Here is a 12,841-nt window from a genome sequence, read left to right as displayed (position 1 = left end):
ATAACACTCTGGGATGATATCAGAGTCCTCGGCATGCGGAGTTTCACTAGCCTGTGCAGTGGAAGCCTGTTTGAACAAGAATGACTTGATGGGGGACCGGCATAATGGCTTAACAGGCTGTTCCTCTTCAGCCTGTGGCACCAGCATCCCATATGGTCACCGGTTCGAATCCCAGCAGCTGCACTTCTGATCCAGCTCCCTGTTTATGATCTTGGGAAATGAGTTAGTATGCCTCAAATCCTCGGACCCCTACACCCACGTGGGAAGAAGCTCTTAGCTCCTGCCGACAGACAGGCTCAGCTCTGTTGGCAGCCATTTGGGGAGTGAACCAGCACATCCGGCAGATGAAACATCTCTGTCTCTAAGTCCACGTTAAAAAAAAAAAAAAAAAAAAAAAAAAAAACTTGATGGTGCAACATTGTGGTACAGCAAGTTAACCTGCCACATACAGTGCTGACAGTCCGTGTAGAAATGCTGGTTTGAGTTCCCGCTGCCCCACTTCTGATCCAGCTCCCTGCTAATGCACCTGGGGAAGCAGAGGAGGAAGGCCCCAAGCCTTTGGCCCCTGAACCCACGTAGGACATCCAGAAACTGCTCCCAGCCCTGCTGTTGTGGTCATACAGGGAGAGAAGCAACTCACAAAAGGTCAGTCTGTCTCTACCCCTACACACCTCCCTCTCCAAAAATGTGTCTTTTTGAAAGTGACTCTGAAACTCTGAGTTGTGAAAATACCTTCGCTGGCTGCCTGCAGACTTCTGGGTGGTGGCTGTGCCAGAAAGGACCAGGGAGGGGCTGGGGGAAGGGACGGGAGAGGAGAGCTCTGCCCTGCGCCGACGTTCCAGCCCCCAGCACCAGCTCGCTGGGCGGGTCGTCAAAGCCCACAGCCTTTTCCTATGCCACTACTGCAGTTCTTCCATCAGGCTTTTTTTCATTTTTATTTATTAAAAAGCAGATACAGAAAATGCTCTCCCATCTACTATTTACTCATTAAATGTGTGCAAAGCCAGGAGCCCGCAACTCCATGCAGCTCTCCCGGTAGGTGCCAGGACCCAAGTCCTTGAAGCAGCTACAGCCAGTCTTGAACTCTGCCCTGCCACGCAGCCATCTCCTGTGGCATCCTGACGACTCGCTGCTGCAGCTCAGAGCACCACCGCAGCAGGGCAGGTCTAAATGTTCGCTCTCGGCTGCAGACTGCCTGGATTCAAAACTCAGTTTGAGGTGCCAGCGTTGATGGCTCAACTGGCTAATCTTCCACCTACAAGTCCCAGCCTCCCATATAGACACCAGTTTGTGTCCTGGCGGCTCCACTTCCCATCCAGCTCCCTGTTTGTGGCCTGGGAAAGCAGTAGAGGATGGCCCAAATCCTTGGGACCCTGCACCCACGTGGGAGACGCAGAAGAAGTTCCTGGCTCCCGATCAGCTCAGCTGCAGACATTGCACACATTTGGACAATGAACTAGCAGATAGAAGATTTTTCTGTCTCTCCTCTCTGTAAATCTGCCTTTGAAATAAAAATAAGTAAATAGGGCCCAGCGCGGTGGTCTAGTGGCTAATGTTCTTGCCTTGAACATGCCAGGTTACTATATGGGTGCCGGTTCTAATCCAGGCAGCTTGACATCCAGCTCCCTGGTTGTGGCCTGGGAAAGCAGTTGAGGACGGCCCAAAGCTTTGGGACCCTGCACCCGTGTGGGAGACCTGGAAGAGGTTCCTGGTTCCCGGCTTCGGATCGGCACGCACCGGCCGTTGCGGCTCACTTGGGGAGTGAATCATCGGACGGAAGATCTTCCTCTCTGTCTCTCCACCTCTCTGTATATCTGACTTTGTAATAAAATAAATAAATCTTTAAAAAAAATAGGCAATGACCTAAACAGACATTTCCTAGAGATATAAATATCCAGCAATATCTTCAACTTCACAAACCGTCAGGGAAATGCAAATCAAAACCTGGTGAGGTATCATGTCAGCCAGGTTTTGGAAAGGTTATCTCCACGATGACAGAGGCTGCGCTGTGAGGAAGGGGGAACTCCAGGCCCCGGACGAGGGATGGAAATTCAGAGTCATGACATAAAGCAGTAGGACATTCCCCTCCAGAAACATCCAAAGCAGAACTGTCATGTGAGCTGGCCATCCCAGCACGGGCTGGGTCTCCAAAGGAAAGGGCGTCTTCTGCCGCTGACACCCGAACCCCCAGGTCTGACAGCTCCGGCAGCAGATCCGCCTCAGGGTCCATCCACAGGTGCCCAGGGAAAGATGGGGAGTTGGTACATGATGGACTATTGCCCATCCACGACGCCAAGATGAAACTGTCATTTTCAACAGCACAGAGGACCAGAAATCAGGCACAGAAAGACACGCATGCTCTCACTTGCATAGGAAGGCTTAAAAAAAGAAAGCTTTTAAAAAAGCTTAGAAAGCTGGTCTCATGGCAGCAGAAAGTAGAAAAGTAGAACAGCGGGTAGCAGAGGCAGGGAGGGTTGTGGGGGCTGGAGAGAGCTCGGTGAATGGGCAGCAGGTGCACTAGACACACAGGGCAGCTGCAGTGCACGGCGGCTGGTGAAGACTCTGTGCCCAATACAGAACGTGACCACTGTCTGCGGTGCTGGACCTGCCAGGCACATCAGTGTCCCCACCAACATGGACAGCCGCCATGGGGAGCTGTTCTCTAGCTATGCAGCCTCAAAGGGAAGTGGGGCGGGAATCTGCCAAGTGAGAATTGAAGCAAGCACCGGGGTGGACACTTAGTCCAGTGCTGAAGTCCCTGGCCGGAGCACTGGCGTCCCACACTGGACACTTGGGTCTGACCCTGGAGCTGAGTCCTGATCCAGCTTACTGCCAACAGACGCCAGGACACAGTGGTCATGGCTCACATGGTGGGTTCTTGCCATCCACATGGGAGACTGCAACAGAGCTCCTGGCTCCCAGCTTCATGCCAACACTTGTGGGCACTTGGGAGTGAGCCACTGGATGGGAGCTCAGTCTTTCTCAAGTAAGTGCAATTAAAACCAGTATGCACTACCACACACATGCCGTATCTCATTTAGCAGTCATCCACATGAATATGCCACACACACATGCCACACGCTACACACACATGCCACACGCTACACCAGACACACTATACACTGCACATGCTACACAAACACCACAGACCACACACATGCCACTTATACCCTCACATGCATCCCAAGTTCCACACATACCACACACTTGCCTCATACTACATACTACACACAAGCCACATACACATACCACACACTAGCCATTCAGATGCATACACATACTAGAACACCTCAGCCATTAACATGCACACACACACACATTCACTCCACACAAATGCCAAATGCCACACACACCACACAAACATCACATACCACATACACATACTCCATACAATTCCCAGTCATCCCCATGCGCACACACGCACACACAACTACTACTCCTCCTCGTTAGCCATCCACCAGGACAAGACTTTAAATAAGCAAGAAGGGGCCTGGCATAATAGCCTAGCAGCTGAAGTCCTCACCTTGCACATGTCAGGATTCCATATTGGTACTGGTTTGTGTTCCAGCGGCCTCACTTACCATTCAACTCCCTGCTTGTGGCCTGAGAAAGCAGTCAAGGATGGCCCAAAGCATTGGGACCCTGCACCTGTGTGAGACCCAGAAGAGCATCCTAGCTCCTGGCTTTGGATTGACCCAGCTCCAGCTGTTGCAGCCACTTGGGGAGTAAATCAATGGATAGAAGATCTTCTCTGTCTCTCCTTTTCTCTGTATATCTAACTTTCCAATAAAAAATAAATCTTTAAAATAAAAATTTATTAAAGTAAATAAATAATATAAAATAAATAAGCAAGAGGGAGAAGGACTGGGTCAATTGGGGTGACCTGGGTGTTTCCTGGTGGGAACAGCTACGCGGGGCCAGCGACACAGGCTCGCCCCCAGGCCTGGCCTGCTGATGCCCAGACAGCACGGACCCAGCAGTGAGCCCTATCCATGCTGGGAGACCTGGGCCTGCTCTCCACCCCGTCTGAGGCCCACAGCGCTCCAGCCAGCACTGGAGCCTGGACCACCTCACAGCCAGGCAGTAATGACAACACGCGGACAGCAAAGCTGTCGGGCTCACGGGGGCACAGGAGGACACAGGAGCTGCCGGGCATGCCACCGTGGGCACACTTGGGCCAGGCGCTAGCCAGCAGCACACAGGGCTTTGTTGAACTGGAAACTTCTATTGAGCTCTGTGTTCCCCCAGGACAGACACATTAGATTTGAAACATACACTTATGTACAGCTAATCTGTTTTAAACATTTATACTGAAATGGGAAGTTGATATATTCACTATACAGAGAATCTTCATCTGCTAGTTCACTCCCTTAAAGGCCACAATGGCCAGAGCTGGACCAAGCTGAACCCAGGAACCTGGAATTGCATCTGGCTCTCCCAAGTGTATGCTGGGACCCAAGCCCATGGCCCATCCTCCACAGGCAGGAAGCTGGATCGGAAGTGGAATAGCTGGGGCTCAAACTGGTGTTCTGATAAATGAAGGCGTAATCCGTTAGACCACAGCACATCTCCCAGGTTTGTTTGTATTTTAAGTTTATAAACATATTTTGAATGGCAAAACGGGAGAAAGGGAGATCGAGAAAGAGGGGCGACGAAGAAGAGGGTGATGGAGGGAGGAAGAGACCAGGGGAGGGAGAAGGGGAGAGACTGTCCATCTGTCCACTCTCCAAGAGCCGAGCTGGATCAGTCCAAAGCCAAGTGTCACCCATGTGGGTGGCAGGGACCTACTGCTTGAGCCATCCCCTGCCGGCCTCCAAGATGCACATTAACCAGAAGCTGGACTGCCTCTCAAATACGGGGTGTGGGCTGAACCCGCAACAGAGCAACGCCCACCCCAGACTGCACACCCTTTGATGGAATACAGGAGAGACTCCATCTGCCATCTTGGGCTTCCCAGGCCAAACGGGGCTCCGCAAGGCTGCACGTAATGGTGGTCCCAAGAGAACCCGCAAGGACTGATCTGAACTACTAGTCTGAGGGCAGGCAGGACAAAGCACCTGCCCTCCCAAAGGAGGAAGAGGAGCGGCACTGTCACTCAGTGAGGGAGGGACCAGGGCATCCACTCAGATGCTTCCCACTTACGTCCCCGTCCCCGGTCACCTCGGTCAGCTAGCGTGGACCAAACCCACGCCCCACAAGCCTCCCGTGCAAGTAGCACAAGTGACCACAAGCCCCTCTGCTGAACTTTAAGTGTGTCCTCTGCGTCATTCTGAGCAGCCTCTCAGGAGGCTGCTCCCAGCCAGGAAGGCAGCAGGGCAGGCAAACCAAGCCAGGCTGGGCCTGGCCAAGCAGCTGCACAGCAGCTTCTGGAACATTCCCTCCCATGCACCCTCACTTGGTACCGTCTCATCTCAGTTCTGCTCGGGCCTGCCTCCCACAGTTATGAAGGCACTACCAAAAGTTCACAGAAGATTGAAAGAAAACACAAGCTTATTGTGGTGTAGGGAAAAAAAAAAGGATGCATGGCTTTTTCATTAAGACTCATTTTCCATGAACTCTTGGAAGACTCCTTGCAGTTGTGGAAAAACTAGTGCTGCTTAGAACGAAGCCGACAGAAAAATGAAGCAAGGGAAAAACCAGCAAGCAAGCTGGCTCCCTGGCTGTGATGGGGCCGGCAAGGTCACCGCAGGGTCAGTCCCCAATATTGACCAAGCTAAGTGGTTGGTTTGGTTACTCAACTGCACCGACCCGGTGGGGAATGTGGAGGCGGGCAGACGGGGCTGGTGCTGACGCGTCACCCTCCATAATCAAGATAGCAGAACATGACCTTCACACAGGGTCTAGAGGCAGGACTAGGACAGGCATGTGGCCCAGCGGGACGCCGGCCCCCACAGGGCCCGTGTGGGTCTCATTCCCAGCTCTGGCTCCCAACTCCCCCTTTCTGCTGAGGCAGACCTCAGAAGGCAGCCGACGGTGGCTCCAGACTGAGGGTTCCATCCACTTGTGTGAGACACAGCCTGAAATCCAGCCTGTCCTTGGAGGCTGGGAGCTTTCGGGAATGAATCAATGGGCTGGAACAGCCTCTCCACCTGTCTGTGTCACTGTCTCTCAAATAATTTGTAACTATAAGAAATAAAGAGTTGGGGCCAGTACAGTGGCTTATCAAGTAATCCTCTACCTGTAGTTTCAGCAGGCCGTGTCCCAGCTGCTCCACTTCCCATCCAGCTCCCTGCTTGTGGCCTGTGAAAGCAGTAGCCCAGAGGAAGCTCCTGGCTCCTGCCGTCAGACTGGCTCAGCTACAGCACATTAATTTGCTTACCTTGAAAGTCAGTTAGGGATAGAAGGATAAAGACGGATCTTCCATCCACTACCTCACTCTCCAAATGGTTGCAATGGCCGGCGCTAAGCCAGGCCAAACCCAGGAGCCAGGAACTTCTTCCAGGGGCGGGGGCACTTGGGGAATCATTTACTGCTTTCTCAGGCCACCTGGCAGGGCTAGACTGGAAGTGGAAAAGCTGGTACTCCAAGTGCCCATATAGAATGCCATCACCCTAAGTGGTAGATTTACCTACTTTGTATCATGCTGACCCCTCTAGGGTCAATTTTGTTGATTCGTTCTTCTATAAGACATGGATTTTAAATTTTATTAGCTTAGGCTTTATAGATTTGGATATGCAATGTTTATATTTTTCTCAAAGTGGAATGTACAAAAATAAAATTTACATACAAAGCCAAACCAAAACCATCAGCTCCCACCTCAGCATTCTCACTTATTCATACTTTAAAAAATATATATGAGAAATATATGGGTGGGCCCAACACAGTGGCCTCGCGGCTAAAGTCCTCGCCTTGAATGCGCCGGAATCCCATATGGGCGCTGGTTCTAATACCGGCAGCTCCACTTCCCATCCAGCTCCCTGCTTGTGGCCTGGGAAAGCAGTCAGGGACGGCCCAAAGCCTTGGGACCCTGCACCCGTGTGGGAGACTTGGGGGAAGTTCCTGGCTCCTGGCTTCGGATCAGCTCTAGTTGTTGCAGCCATTTGAGGAGTGAGCCAGCAGATGGACGCTCACACTCTCTCCATCTCTCCTTCTAAAACTCTGCTTCTCCAATAAAAATAGATCTTTTAAAAAATATATGAATTCAATAAATCTTTTTTAAAAATGGTCCCGGCACAGTAGCATAGTGACTAAAGTCCTCGCCTTGCAGAAACCAGGACTGATTCCATATGGGCGCCGGTTCTAATCCCAGCAGCTCCACTTCCCATCCAGCTCCCTGCTTTGGTCTGGAAAAACAGTGGAGGATGGGCCAAGTCCTTAAGACCCTGCATCCACGTGGGAGACCCAGACAATGCTCCTGACTCCTGGCTTCAGATCAGCTCAGCTCCAGCCATTGCAGCCATTTGGCGGGGGGTGGTGAGTGTGAACCAGCAGATGGAAGACCTATCTCTCTATATATCTTTCCTTGTCTCTGTAAATCTGTAAATCTATCTTTCAAATATAAATAAAACAAACATTAAAAAAATACTGGATGCGGCCTGGCACAATAGCGTAGTGGTTAAAGTCCTCGTTTTGCACGCCCGGGATCCCATATGGTCGCCAGTTCTAATCCCGGCGGCCCTGCTTCCCATCCAGCTCCCTGCTTGTGGCCTGGGAAAGCAGTTCAGGACAGCCCAAAGCCTTGGGACCCTGCATCCACGTGGGAAACCTGGAGGAAGTTCCTGGCTCCTGGCTTCGGACTGGCTCAGCTCCGGCCATTGCAGTCACTTGTGGAGTGAATCATCGGATGGAAGATCTTCCTCTCTGTCTCTCCTCCTCTCCATATATCTGACTTTCCAATAAAAGTAAATAAGTCTTAAAAAAAAAAAAGATTGGATGCAGTGGCATCAAAATGGCCATCTTGTTGGCAGGCTGTGGCTGCAACTGCTACACTGGTAAAGGAGGCAGACAGACTCAGGCAAGTCTGACCAGCACAGCACCCCAAGCCTTTTTTTTAGTTGATTTATTTTTATTGGAAAGTCAGATATACAGAGAGAAGGAGAGACAGATCTCCCAACCACTGGTTCACTCCTCAAATGGCTACAATGGCCAGAGCCAAACCTATCTGAATTCAGGAGCCTCTTCCGGGTCTCCCACATGGGTGCAGGGTCCCAAGGCTTTGGGCCATCCTCTGCTGCTTTTCCAGGCCATAAGCACAGAGCTGGGGGGTAAGTAGAGCAACTCAGACACAAACTGGTGCCCATGTAAAATGTCGGTGCTTACAAGTGGGGGATTAGCCACTTGAGCCAATGCACCGGCCCCTCCCCACGCTAAGGCTCCGCCAGTGTGCACAGGATGTCCACTGCTCATTACACCCATGACTAAACCCTCTTCTTTGATATCCAGGTTAACATTTCTCCAGACAGCTCAACCAACTCAGCCACTCTTATCAATTGTTGGTTCAAATATCCCATGACATGACTGTTTTGATTTGCTAGAGAGAAACCAATCCCTGCAACCTGACCTGCAAGATGTGCCGTGGCCACAAGTGGACTGGACCTCATTCACTTCCAACCTCCACAGCTCAGCATCTGAGGTCTTTTGCTGCCCCGGATGCTGACCTCGTGGCCCTCACCCAAGCCCTGTGGGGGCAGAGACAGCATGCGAACAGCCACCCTGACAGCAGAGACATGTTTGCTGCGACACAGGTGCATGCTGCTCTATTGGGACAGCGGCCTCCTCATGGCTCAAGGAAAAACCATCAAGAACAAACTATTGGGTCTGCTGGAGGCTACTTGACTCCTGCCAAAGGGGGAAGTTATTCACCGCAGCGCACAGCAGAAACCTGAGCCCGAGGTGACCAGCTGGCAGGCAAAGCCACTGCTCTCTTCCCGGCAAGGCCCCCTAACTATTTTGTCTTGAAATTTCCTCCTCCAGTCCTACCTAAATTGCTGGTACACTCAGCTGAAGGTAAGACTCGGTACAGGGCAGGCTATGAAAAAAATCCATCGGCTGTCCCTTCCCCCAGATACAGAAAGGAAAAAATGAGAATGTGGAAATGGTGATCCCAACCACCTTCCTGTAGCCCTTGACCCTTATCACCCTAATCAACTATCACCAAAAATAAATATAATTAATAATTAAAAAATCCGCCAGGCTGAGCTGTGCCAAATGCCCTTAAAACACCACCAGCTCATAGGATAGCTTGGCTACACCAGCTTGTCAAATATCATACTTCACACACCATCTGCATCAACTGACCGAGCAGGCTGCTTGCAGGGCCCTGGCTGTGCATGCTCAAACCCAAAGCAGGGATCCAACGGAGTCTCCAGGAAGACGGTTCTAGAGTCCGTCCATTGCCCAGAAGAAGCTCCTGGCTCCCAGCTTCAGATTAGCTAGTTTTGGCTGTTGCAGCCATTAGGGAAGTGAACCAGGCAGATTTACAGAGAGAAGAATGGTTAGCACACGGGACACACGGGACAGTTAAAATCTAGAAGGAAAAGCTACCTGCGGGACAGAAAAATGGCAGCTCCCAGAGAAGGCGTGCGGTTCCTCCAGCAGGCGGGAAGGCCTGAGTTAACAACCAGAGTGAAAAGGAAGAGGGAGGCCCTTACTGCTCTCAGATACATAAGAGGGGTCTCCCAGCCATACTGGGGGGAAGAGGCAGAAGCTGGCTGCACCTGGGAAACGGGCAGGTGGCGAGTCCAGCAGTGACTGCTCTGCCCACACAGTGTCCCCACTGCACGCAGGGTCCAGCTGCCTGCTGAGCTACACCGCAGAAAGCGGCAATGATGGCCCAAGGTGGGGTCCCCACCATTTGGGTGGGGGATCTGGATTCAGTTCCAGCTCCTGGTTTCTCTGTGGGCATTTGGGGAGTGAACCAGCGGACAATAGCTCTGCTGGCTTGCCTTTCAAATAAATAAAATCGGGTCAGTGCAATGTATAGCCAACTAATCTGCCTGTGACCAACAGCATTTCAAACAAGTGCCAGTTCCTATCCCAGTTGCTCCACTTCCCATCCAGCTCCCTCTTGTGGCCTGGGAAAGCCGTGGAAGGTGGCCTAAAGCCTTGGGACCCTGTATCCACATGGGAGACTCTGAAGCAGCTCCTGGCTCCTGGTTTCAGATCGGCCATTTCTGGCTGCTGCAGCCATTGGAGAATGAACCAGCAGATGGAAGATCTTTTCTTCACCATAAATATGCCTTTCCAATAAAAATAAATAGTAACAAAAAAAGATGACATATTCCAGGATGTTCACTGTACCATGGCCTGCCACAGCACAGAGCTGGAAAGTACCCAGGTGCAGGACACATTTATACAACGGGACCCATGTGTACAAAGCTGTGCCAACAGCTGCATCAATGTGTTGAACGAGAAATCTCATACATTCAGCTTCTACAGAAAGGAGCATGAGCACACGAAGCAAAGCTCAGCGTATCGCAAAGACGCTAACGGAGAAGATGCGCTGACCACACGCTGGTGAGGGGGGAGCGGCGAGGACCAACAGTGGATGGAGTGCGCCTGCCGGGTGAGGGGCATGCTGCAATGCCAGCAGGGGTCCACCTCTACTTTGCAGTCACCGAGCGGCATATCTCCTCATGGCTCCTCAACCAACAGGCCCAACAGTCAGCTAACAAAATCCCACGTTAACAGCCACACAATGCAACAACCAAAGTAGGACGCAGCGGAAGTTACAGACGTGAGGCGAAAGCCACGGCGGGAGAGAGAACCACAACTTCAAAGTCACTTATTAGGACAAAGACTGGGAAGCCACTAGCAGAAATGCATGCCAGGGAGCCGGAGCAACAAATCCAATCCACATGAAGGGAGAAACAACAGAACTCTCAAGGTTGTCAACACATAATACCGTACATCAACAAAACCTGAAGCAGATTCTTTAGAGATCCTGATGTAACTGCCAGATTGGGGGATTAAAGAATGCAAGGAACCAGTAGCCTGGTGGCTAAAGTCCTTGGCTTGCACACGCCAGGATCCCATACAGGCGCTGGTTCTAATCCTGGCGGCCCCGCTTCCCATCCAGCTCCCTGCTTGTGGCCTGGGAAGGCAACAGAGGATGCCCCAAAGCCTTGGGACCCTGCACCCACACGGGAGACCAGGAAGAGGTTCCAGACTCCTGGCCTGAAATCAGCTCAGTTCTGATCATTGCCTGCCACTTGGGGATTGAATTAATGGATGTAAGATTTTTCTGTCTCTTCCTTACTATATATCTGCCTTTCCAATAAAAATAAATAAATCTTTAAAAAAAAAAAACGCAAGGAACCAATTCAGGAAGGACATCAGGGGCAGGTGTGGTGGAGGAGCGTGTCAACCTGCTGCATGGATCACTAGTGTCCCATCTTGCAGTGCCCGGTTCAGACCCCGGCAACTCGGTGCGTCACTCCTGCTTCCCGCGGCAGATAATGGCCCCAGGCCCTGGGTTCCTGCTGCCCACGTAGCTAGCAGTCCCTGGCTCCTAGCCCTGGCTGTTGCAGTCACGGAGAGTAACCCAGCAGAGGCTAGTTCTTCCCCTCATTACTCTGCCTTTCTAATACATCTTTATCGAAATAACATTAAAACAAAAGAGGACAGCATGACCATCAAAGATGAAGCCCACGGAAGGGACCACCACACAAACCAACAAGGAACAAACTTGAACCGGAGCCAGCAGCCTGGACCAGCCAGAGGCCAGGGTCAGGAAAGCCCAAGGAACTCTCTCCAGGGGAGGAGGTGGCTGACAAGCCCTCAGTGCAACCTCACCCCAAGCCCTGGGGCCTGGAGTCACCTGGCTGTGCTTCCAATGGCAGCAAGTGGACGGACAGTTTGCCAGGGCTGGCAGGCGTCCGTGTTCCTTAGGAAACGTGATGAAATCAGGGTGCCAAGGGGCCAGCACCCCTCAGCCCACCTGTCCAAAGCTCATGTGTACAGAGAACAGGAGTGGGGCCAGGAACTGGTTCTCTGCGGAGTGGCCTGAGCGCTGACCCCACCCACGCAGCTGAGGGAAGCTCCTGGAAGCACCCAAAGCTGACTGGGCACACACTGGGCCTTCGCTCACAGCGCACAGCATGAGTACAAGTGGGGGAGGGGAGTGCTAGTGTGGCCCTTGGCCACCCTGGGAGAGGCCCAGGCCATGACAGAGGTCCAACCAGGACAGCCATGTCTCTCTGCAGGGCCTCACCAACCACACCCAGCCCTTTGCTCCAGTGGGCTCCGGGCGGCTGAGCTGACCTGTGTGGGCCCCTGAAGAGCCAGACACTCCCTGCAGCAGGTTCAAGAGCTAGGGGCCCGTGCCCTCAGGCCGCCTGTCCTGCCCTCAGGGCCCCATCAGGGCCTCTCTCCACCTCCTCCCTCAGCTTCAGCACCCTTCCCGCCCTCCTGCCTCCTACAGCAACGGCCCCCAACACAGCTGCAAACCATGGCGTTCCCTGAACACCCCCTGCTCTGCTCTCAGAGCTTCCTAAGCAACCTCCTGGGATCAGACCTTCATGCGCCCCTAGCATAATCACCGCCAGGTGGCATGGGGTGGACCTAGCAGGCCCTGAGAGGGCACGAACCAGAGCCCAGGGCCTCCTGGGGCACTTACCTGCAACCAGGAGGAAGACGCAGATACTCAACTTCCACAAGCTGCCCTGGCCTCGGCCAACCTCAAAAGCATCATGGGAACTAGCTCCCAGGAGCCACAGCTGCATCAGCTAAGTCGGGAAGGCAACACCTACTGGCCCGCCACGCCCCCACGCGCCTCCTGAGCTCTGAGTGCAGGCCACGTGCGCAGCGCCCACGTGCGCAGCCCAGGGCCTGAATCCCATTAGCGCATGTATCACGGCCCCAACCTCACTCACGGCCCAGACTTGGGTGTCCCCACCCCTCC

General features: G+C 52.7%; 1 protein-coding gene across 1 annotated transcript in view; it reads left to right on the top strand.

Moving 5' to 3' along the window:
• Positions 1 to 12,841, top strand: part of CMKLR1 (chemerin chemokine-like receptor 1) — a 718,021-nt gene that overhangs the window by 637,544 nt on the left and 67,636 nt on the right. The gene's annotated exons all lie outside the window — the stretch shown is intronic.

This window comes from Ochotona princeps, chromosome 29 (assembly GCF_030435755.1).
Source record: "Ochotona princeps isolate mOchPri1 chromosome 29, mOchPri1.hap1, whole genome shotgun sequence".
In the NCBI taxonomy this organism is placed as follows: Eukaryota; Metazoa; Chordata; class Mammalia; order Lagomorpha; family Ochotonidae; genus Ochotona; species Ochotona princeps.
The sequence above is the reverse complement of the archived record's forward strand: the minus strand, read 5'-3'. Positions and strand labels throughout refer to the sequence as shown.